This window comes from Saccostrea echinata, unplaced genomic scaffold (genome assembly GCF_033153115.1).
Source record: "Saccostrea echinata isolate AGI-Se365-2 ecotype Australia unplaced genomic scaffold, CSIRO_AGI_Sech_v1 ptg000001l, whole genome shotgun sequence".
Classification (NCBI taxonomy): domain Eukaryota; kingdom Metazoa; phylum Mollusca; class Bivalvia; order Ostreida; family Ostreidae; genus Saccostrea; species Saccostrea echinata.
In genome coordinates, this window is record NW_026889750.1 from 33666904 (window position 1) to 33678017 (window position 11114).

An 11114-nucleotide genomic window follows, 5' to 3' on the forward strand; every position below is an offset into this window, starting at 1 on the left:
TTTACCTACCTACACAATCATTACTTACTTAGCGACAAGTCAGACAAATCGAAAGAAAATCAGAAAGCAATATTGTTTATTATGAAAAGAAATGATAATATTCTTGGTGATGACTGGTCACTGACATTGTAAAATGTTTTCCTGCACTCCAAATTCAGATTTGTAATTGATACCGTGTAATCTCAGCATGCCTTTACCAAAGTTATCAGTCCAAATGAATTTCAGTGAAGTTATTAATGAAACTGCGATATTCTAAATCAAGAGAAATGTTACCAACCAATTTGATTGCTCATTATTCAAAACCGCTAACGCTTGACAGTTTCAACTTTCACAAATAACGTTTAAATTGCCCCAGGGTTTTATATATAATAAATAAGCTAGGAACTATCAAGAATGCACCGACAAGCAACAAATGAGGGACAACTTAAAGAGACTGTCCCACATGAGGTCATCAAAAAGGCCATGCTAAGTTACTATCTTCCACCCCAAACAATCAATCTAATTAACGACTAATTTAGTGATATCAAGCTGCTGTTTACTTTCAGTGACCACACAACTACATGAAAAGAATAGAAAAAGGATGCACAACTATCTTGCCATGTATGTTATAATTAGTGATGCTTATAATCAGTGCAGCTGAGAGAGACAAGAGGCCCAAGACAGACATTTATATATCAGCAAACAGAGGATTTATGGATGGTCAGGCTGCTACCACAACCACCCACGTGCAAGCAAGATGGATCTTAAAGGCCCTGGAAGAAGCAATAACTTGGGCAAGGATGGAATATAAACATCAAATGAAATTCCAGCATCAACAGCAGAGCTATATATGTATAGACTGGTTAATGGATATCTTCATCGATAGCTTGGAGTTCCACCCAATTTTACTTCCATTCCAGTGAAGCTTCAGATACCATTTTCATCACTGATTGAAGAGTTCAAGGTTGGTTATGACACTGAGAGACTCCCAGGATGCGAAAGTCAGAGGAGTGCAGACAAGAACAGGGCGAAAGTGGAGTGCTAGTCAAGCTATACTGCAAGCAGAGGAACAGCAGTCTGTTAAATGGGTCGCCTTGGCAGATGCAAGTTGATCTCGGGGGCGGAAACACGTATTTTCTGATGTGGTCAAAAGAAGACAGCGGCCGGACCTAGTTTTTTGGTCTACAAACAAGAGGATCATCATCTTCGAGCTAATGATGCCGAAAGAAGAAGATTGCGACATTGTCCGAGAGGAAGTGTGCCAATTACTGGGAACCAAAATGACCAGAGAGGATGGAAGACATGGCTATTCGATCCTATAGACGTTTGATGTCGTTGATTTCCTGCGTAATCTATATGGAGAATGACTACAACCTTTGGAATTAGAGGCAGAAATAGAAAAAAAAAAGTTGTCAAAATCTTAGGCGAGGAGGCAAAGACAGCTTTGTGCTGGATTTGGTAGCTATAAGAGACATCAATGAGTGGAAACAGCATGGTATGCAGTGAGAAGATCTTCACTATGGACCCACCAACTGTAGGATGTCGTGGTTTTAAAGAAACACCCAGTGATAGTAGGAAACCACTAATGATGTCAATGGCGGACTTAACACTCAACAGTAGCAGATAGCAGTGAGGCAACAAACAGAGTTTAGATTAGGTGCCTGATCCCAAAAGTCAGAAGCAGATAGCCTGATCAGTATTAAGCAGAATACCATCATCTGTACGTAACATAAAAAGCAGGATATACGCACAAAGTGAGTACACTTACTTACCAGAACAACGTCAATACACAAAGGTCATATGACAGCAACTTTTCTACCTCTCAAAAGATTACAAAAACACTTACTAGATAACCCATTTTAGTTAGAATGAGCTAACCGCGTCAAGGAACAGGTCCTCAGAACAGTTGGAATACGTCCTATGTAGTTGCAATGTAGAAAAACGTAGCGGATCCGCTCTGGCACGATTTTCAAATGAAGTTGCATTGAAAATATCCACAAAACTCATTCTAACCTTCAAGTATCTTCCACCAAAAAAAATTAATCCATATAAAGGAAAAATTGAACACATTTAAAATGATTTTTTCAACGTTTTTACTCGCATCAATTTTATCCCCATGTCAACTGATATTCGGAACTCTCTGAATTGTTCAAAGTACAATGCGTGAACATTAGAATTCTTCAAGTTTGCAATACTGCCCACATACGGAACAGATTCTATCGTTAAATCAAGTCCGTAGGACTATTAGCATCTCAACCATAGAACATGTCAACACTTTGTCCATCTGATTCTTCAGCAGTTCAGGCAGGTCCGTAAAATGCGGGGTGGGGGTGGGGGCTGGTTAGCTTTTTCTGGGTATTGTATTTTGCTATAGTAAATTTACCTTTAGATGATGACTGGTCCCCCACTTTTTTCGCTGTAAGGTCGAGCATTGGCAAATTCCAGGATATGGACAGTAAACAAGTTTTGTTTTTTTTTTTTTTTTTTTTGCTTGTGAGATTTTTTGGGGAGGCTCCCTCCTCCCCCCTTTTGAAACCGTTGCTATGGGCCTGCAGTTGAAAAAAAATTCGGAACGATGGACATTTAGAAAATTTTAAAATGTTGAAAGCACAATTAGAGTGATTATTATCATTTCTGTGAAGTTTCATTAAAACTGCCCATACTAACTGCGAGAACATTCATGGACAAAATATATTAGAAATTATCTTTTATTTGAATAAATTTGAAAATGAAATCTTTTCATGCAACATTTTTTTCATTTCATTCTCCTTAAATATAATCCAAGTTAGTTTAAAGTCTTTGAAACGATATTATAAAGTTTTGACATGAGCTCCCTATATAACTGCATGTTTTTGGGGTTTTTTTTTTTTTAGAAATCAAATTTCTTCATGCTCGCTTATCATACCAATGCTTATTAGCTTGAGATTAAATTGAGCTTAATCTGTGATATCTTGCGATGATATCACATACTATTTACATTATTATTAAAGAAAGCTGGAGAAGTTTTGATGGGATTGTAATCAATGGATTTTTTTAAAATGTTTTGTTCCACCACAAACTCAGGATCACAAGTATGTTAAAGATATATATTCTCCATTTCGGTTGTCAGCCCTCAAACGAACATACTTTATTCAACAAGCTTCATCTGTTGTTGGAATGTCTAATATGTCACTCGAGTTAAAGTTAATAACAATAATTCTTCGAAAAGTGGCGGTTCAGGCAAACTGACATTTTGTCACCTAGTTAATGCTTAAATGTAAAATGAATTTAAATTTGTATTAATCGACGTAAACTCTCTTGATAAATAACATATAACATATACCAAAATGTTATTAATATATATTTTAAACCAGAAGTCTCTGACGAGACTGTAGCTCTACTGGTTGTACTTATAAAAAAAGATAAAAGGAGCACTTTGACTTGAAACTTTTCAACAGCAATAAATAGAATTATGATCCTTGGTTAAGTCTCTTTTTGTGGCAAGATTTATTGCAATCAGACTAAAACTGTAGGAGGAGTAGCCTTTTTAAACAAGTTTACAGAAATTTCGATTTAAGTAACCATGGCAACATCATTCAACAAAATCAAAAAACAATAACGACAATTATGTATCTCATGTAATCTACTTGTATGTCAAGTTATACTGAAATCAGACAAAAAGTGTAGGAGAAGTAGAGTTTTGAAAGTTTTAAACAGAAATTTCTATTTTTAGTAACCATGGCAACACCATTCATTGAAATCAAAAACCGATATACAGAAATACCTATCTTATAATAGTTTGCTTGTGTGCCAAGTTATATTGAAATCAGATCAAAACTGTAGGAGGAGTAGCGTTTTGAAAGTTTTCACAATAATTTCTATTTTTAGTAACCAGCAACACGTTCATTGAAACCAAAAACCGATAAAGAGAACTATGTATCTTAGTATAGTCTACTTGTGTGCCAGGTTATATTGATATCAGACCAAAACTGTAGGAGGAGTAAATCGGACCAAAACTGTAGGAGGAGTACCATTTTGAAAGTATTTCCCAGAAATTTCTATTATTAGTAACCATGGCAACACCGTTCATTGAAATAAAAAACTGATACATAGAATTATGTATCTTATTATAGTCTACTTGTATGCCAAGTTATATGGAAATCGGATCAAAACTGAAGGAGGGGTAGCATTTTGAATGTATTTCCAAAAAAATTCTATTTATAGTAACCATGGCAACACCGTTCATTGAAATAAAAAAACCGATAAAGAGAACTATGTATCTTAGTGTAGTCTACTTATGTGCCAAGTTATATTGAAATCGGACCAAAACTGTAGGAGGAGTAGCATTTTGAAAGTATTTCAAGGAATTTTCTATTTTTAGTAACCATGGCAACACCGTCCATTGAAATCAAAAACCGATACACAAAATTATGTATCTTATGATAGTCTACTTGCAATTGTGTGCCAAGTTACATGTATATTGAAATCAGATGAAAACTGTAGGAGGAGTAGCGTTTTGAAAGTTTTTCACAGAAATTTCTATTTTTAATGACCATGGCAACATCGTTCATTGAAATCAAAAACCGATAAACAGAACTATGTATCTTAGTGTAGTGTACTTGTGTGCCAAGTTATATTGAAATCGGACCAAAACTATAGGAGGAGTAGCGTTTTGAAAGTATTTCACAGAAATTTCTATTTTTAGTAACCATGGCAATACCGTTCATTGAAATCAAAAACCGATACACAGAATTATGTATCTTAGTGTAGTCTACTTATATGCCAAGTTATACTGAAATCAGACCAAAACTGTAGAAGGAGTAGCATTTTGAAAAATTGTTTACAGACGGACAGACAGCTAGACAGACGACGGACACCTTACTATCGCATAAGCTCTTCTGGTCTCTGACCAGTAGGGCTAAAATGAGGTTTAATATGCATATACTGGTAATCAGCAAAGCCTTGCCTCCGGGAATGAAATAATACTTTTTAGAAACGTACACAGATCAATTTCAACATTTTTTTTATACTATAGAAACCAGTGATGATAGTATTAAATATGAGAAATATGTATAAACTATTAGGAATCTCTCTACATGACTCGATAGTGGTGCTGCCTTTGGTCCGAGGGTTCGAGGTTGAATCCCTCCATACTGGGAACGCATGCTAATTATTATATCTTAATCGTCGTAAATAAGAAAAAAATATGGTTTTATCTTACCAGTATAATGAATATTTTCTAAATTTGAACAATTTGTGATAAAAGAAAGAAATCTGGTATTTCCAATATGGCTACCATAAACTATATTTTCTTTAATAAAGCAACTGAACTGAAACAAGCAATCGATTTGATTAATATCTCTTGAATTATTTCATAAATTTATTTCATGCTTTAATTATAGAGGGAGTAAGTAAATTTCAATTTTACTTTCCTATTTCAACAGTTCTACAGCTAACCAAAGGGCAAAAATAAAATGATCATAATCAGCAATGAGTTGAGATCCTGCAAGATCACTTTGTCTCAAAAGCTTACAGCAGTCTTTTAAAAGGAAAAGTTTAATTTGTATAGAAATGGTTTCCTATTTAACACATTGACGAACAAGTACAGCACAGTGCTGTTAAGTTTCAGTTCATGAAATGATACTTTTCATGGATACGGAAAGTCAAGTACCATGTCAACTGCACGGCGAAATAAGAACAGTCAATATTGAAGAAGAGAAGGATATAATAATAGATTAAAAAGGGAAAGGTACGAGTATGATAGTTATTGTGCTTGCAATCATCAGAAACCCAGAAGCGAGAGAGACCTCGTAAGTTTTCGACGATGGTGTTTACTGAAAATGTGAACATGACTAACAGTGATCAATTTCATAATTCCTGTTATTTATCCTTAAAGTTAAAACCAAATGTCGAAAGGTTTTTAACCTACTAGTAAGTTTAAAGATAGCAATATTGTATTATAAAAAACAACAACATGCATGCTTCTTAAAGAACCACTTTTCCTACAAATTTTGTTTGTGAGATGGACTGCTTTTTTGGGCATGTTCTGGAGTATAGGTATCAAAATAAATCCTCAGAAAAACGAGTATTTTTTTAAAATAGTTCTGCAGATTTTCATGCAATATTTCTCACCCATCAGCAAAGAATTCATACAATGTCTATATTTTCCTCCAATAGATCAACATATTATGCAAGATGTAATGAGAAGCGTTTGTTTTGTTCTAATTAAAACTGTTCCTCTACAGATGGTTTCATTTTCCGGTGAGTGGATCCCACGATTTTAGCGTATTTCTAGTAATATTCTCCTGCTGTGATGCTCATTTTTAAATGACTATTGTTGACATCCAATTAAAACCCTCATCTCCTGACTAATTTCACTATCTGAATATCTATTTGTGAAGAGATTGAATTGTCAAGTTTTAGCACTAACCAGACTTCAAACAAAGCCATTACTCTTATCCTAGAATAGGGTTTTGGACTTCGAACTTATACAAGTGGCAGTTCATTTTTTAAAGATGTGAAATGGATTTCAGTATTTTGTACCTGTATTTGAATGGGTTTTTTTTTTTTTTTTTTTGGGGGGGGGGGGGTATACGTCTATAACAAAATGAAATATCCTGTTTATCGGTTTTTAATTTCGTTAATTTAATGGTGTTGCCATGATTAGTTGATTTTTGAAATAAAATAATCCGAGAAATTCGTTCAAAATGCTAATCACCCTGCAGTTTTACTCTGATATTTAAAAAAAAAAACCTTCATACAAGTAAACTACCTTAAATAACATAATGTGTATCAAGTTTTGTTAAAGATTTTGTCGTGGCTACTAAATATAGAATGATCTGTGAAATTAGTTTAAAATGTTACTCCTTCACAACTATATATTATCCGTCCACGATAAGTTGACCGAGCGGATGTAACCTTTGCATGATCATTTTTTTTTTAACGATTCTGTTTACTTTCCGGTTATGACAGGTCACAGAAAAATCAATAACTTACATTTTACATGTTGACCTGGTTACTTAAAATAGAATTTAAAAAAAAATCTTTCAAAGTACCACTTGTCCTTCAGTTTTGGCTTGATACGTGTAACTATAAAACTTGGTATCAAAAGGGGTTTCAAGTCCAAAAACAACTAGATACAAACCTTGAAACCAATAGAGCTACAATCTCGTCAGAGATTTCTGGTTTATTTATCTTTTTAAAGGTAAGAGTTTAAATATTGAAATATATGTTTGGTGTAAAGCATGTACTTAAGTACAACATGTTAAAAATGCATCTATCTCTAAACGATATATAAATTGTCTAATGATGTATATATTGAAGCAAAAAATTAGACTCTTAGGAAACCTATAAATCACGTGTTGCTCTTCTGCTTCTTTATTCACTTTAGTTTCTTTAAAATCATTTGTAAAAACACCGGTAAAATTAGCTGAAGACGCACAATACTATAGATAATAAACATCTTAATTTTCGGTAAAACATTTTTTGTACCTCAGACCGTAATGAGTTGGAGAGATTCCATTTTACAAAAGTAATGAGTTTTTCTCTATCATATATATTTTTTTCAAAAGTGAAAACTGGGAATTTTTTAAAGTATGAAACACTGAAAATCTAATTATGAAAAGATCCAAGGAAAAAACATCTTTTGATAAAAGAACAGTTGCTGGGCGTTCTCTGCTAGATTGGATTTTATGGAACAAAGAATGACTTTCCATTTCTTATGATTTCGATTCGCAAAAGGAGCATCATTTGTATGTGTGCTCAAAGAATTAAATGCACAATCAAATACTTAGAGGGATTTGTGATTCTTATTCCCAGACCGTATATCAGCAACAATTGCGCAAGACATCTGCACCCCTCCTCTAGGGTTTTAATCAATGTATTAAAAACAAAAATAAGTACAAAGGAGATATCGTGAGGTATAAAATATCAGGGTTTTTTAAAAATAAATTAAAGACACAAAACAACATGTTATAACAAGCCAACGATGGATTTTATATATAATGAAATTATTTAATATTCCTAATGTCGAAAAAAAAATAGGAGTTTTATACTAGCAAATCCTAGACAGTCATGTGTTCTTTGAAGCAAGCTTAAGTCTCAATAAGTGAAACAAGAATCATATCTAAAGTCAGGCACGTAGTATCGTTTTTGAAAGGGTGTAGCCAGAAAAAAATGATAACTTACCTGAAAAACTTTGACAAAAAAAGAAAAAGAAAGAAAGAATAAAAAAAAAGAAGAAAGGGGAAATTTTCCAAACTCGAAAACTCTAATTTCTGGGGTGGGGATAGGGGTGTATGGTTTTAACTTCCTTTTTATTAATACATATCCAAATTACCATGCATGATTTAACTATGTTACAAAAAAAGTGGAGGGCATGCCTTTCAATGAACATTTACAATAGTTAAAGGTAATGTTTGGAAAAAAAGTGGGGGGGGGGAGACTAATCTGCCCCCTCCCCTTCCCCCCGATACAACTTGTCTGAAAGTTAAAGGCCCAAAGTGCAAATCAAATAAGAAATGATATATGATATATTATATCTCTTTTTATGCCCCCGTATCGAAGATTCGGGGGTATATAGTTTTTGCCCTGTCCGTCCGTCTGTCTGTCTGTCTAGCTGTCTGTTTGTCAGCAAAAACTTCAACCTTGTCCATAACTTTTGATTGGTTGGAGCTGTGGCTTTCATATTTCACATGTGTATTCCTTGTGACAAGACCTTTCTTTGGGTACCATCATATTTGACGTTTTGACCTTGACCTTGGAGTTTGACCCAGTTTTGCAAAATTTTACCAAAAATTAACCTTGGTCATAACTTTTGAACGGTTGGTGCTAGTGCTTTCATACTTCACATGTGTAATCCATGTGACAAGACCTTTCTTTCAATACCAACAACTTTGACCCTTTGACCTTAACCTTGGAGTTTGACCTACTTTTGAAAAACTTTAACGTTGGCCATAACTTTTGAACGGTTGGTGCTAGGGCTTTCATACTTCACATACGTAATTCTTCTGACAAGACCTTTCTTTGAATACCAACAACTTTGACCCTTTGACCTTGAAGTTTGACCTACTTCTGGAAAACTTTAACCTTGGCCATAACTTTTGAACGGTTGGTGCTAGTGCTTTCATACTTCACATATGTAATCCTTGTGACAAGACCTTTCTTTGGATACCAAATCCTTGACCCTTTGACCTTGGAGTTTGACCTACTTTTGGAAAACTTTAACCTTGGTCATAACTTTTGAACGATTGGTGCTTCGGCTTTCATATTTCACCTGTGTATTTCTTGAAAGAAGGCCTTTCCTTGGGCACCATTAATTTAGACCATTTGACCTTGACCTTGATGTTTGACATACTTTTGAAAAAACGTTAACCTTTTCCATATCTATTCAATGGTTGCTGCTAGGGCGTTCATATTTCAAAGATATATTCCTCGATACAAGACCTTACTTTGTGTACCAACATATTTGACTTGCATTTGAGAAAGTTTTACCTTTGCTATAATTAAGTTGCCATACGGGGGCATCAGTGTTTCACAAACACATCTTGTTTAATTGTTAAAATAATTTTGCATATTACTGATTTCTTATTTCAGTGCTCTGGTAATTTCAAGCCGTGTCCAATATTGAAATATAATAAATATCGAAAGTTATGTTCTCTGATATGCATATTTTAAAGAATTTTTCATAAATGTTAACATATATTAGAATTGTAATAAAATATGTAACTAAGTACTTTTTGAGAGAGAATAACATTTTCAGTAGAACATAATAAATGTGGTTTAGGGAGTTTCGTACATAAATGCAACAACTTGATAAGACTTTTATTACACTGAACAGAAAAAAAAATTAATATCGCCGGAAAACTGTGAAAAGTAGTGATAAAACCTCGATAAAGTGTGAAACAGCGTTCTTCTTTACAAATTCTGGATTTTGAATTAAGCTACCTTCTATCTAGATCTTTTGTAATTGGTAAAACAAGCAAAACCGCTACCCCCGTCACTTCATTACAGATCAGACGTGGGGAATATTATTTACAAACCCGAGAACAAGAAATCTCTCTAAAAATAGTAAGTGATGAAGTTTGCACATCGCAGTCTTCAGGGATTATCTCTTTGATGCCGATTTAATTCTTTATACCTGATGCAACATCGCTGTTAAAGCAACGCTCTAGAAAACTGAAAACAGAAGATGGGAAACAGGGAAAAAACAGATGAAAACGTTTGATACTGTCGAATATTTATTCTTTTCTTTCCCCCTGTTATCTTCAGCAAAGATATAATTCAATCACTTTGAGTTTCAGCATGTATTTTTAAAACGAATTATTGAAGCCGTAGAAAGCATGTGAGATTTATTTACTCATTTTGTGTAGGTATTTACAATTTTTTAAACACACTTGTGTATAGACATTGAGTAATTTTGGCCAAGTGGACCTTTAGTTTCATAAGCACTTAAATTAAATTTAAATGAAACAATTCCATTATGCCATTGAGCGTTTAAGGGTCTTTTCCCATGCAGAACATCTCAATGTTCAAGGGACAGATAAGCGCAGTGATGGTTTAATAACCAATCTTCCTGGGCGGATCCAGGATTTCAATTTATGGAAGGGTGAACGTAGGAAACAACATACACTCAAAATACAATAAATGTGCATTTAATAGCATATGTTTTAACAAGACTTTCTTAAGGGGGTGGGGGGCACTTCCAAACCACCACTGATTTTTTTTCTTTATTCATGTTCTACATGTAAACATATTTGAATTAGACTCAACAGATGAACTCAATGGTATTTTGATCAACTCATCAAAGTAACCTAACAACAAACATTTTCATAATTCTGCTTTATTGGTGCATATATCGTACAAACAGTGTACATTGAAGTACATTGATGCTATAAATATATTAATGGTGTATAACAGGTTTCGTCTGGTCACAATAAACAATACACACTTTTAACATTTACATGTAAGTAGTCTGCTGTCAATATTACCATTTATGAATGATTAGACTTTCACATAAACTTGATATTAAAGACTAAACATTCTGTATGGAATAAATCAAGTCCCTTCATTTTGCTTCAACACTAACATAGAAAGTGCTACTCTCTCCAGTCTTTGAAGCCACACATTAACAATTCGTTATCATTACTATTCGGAAA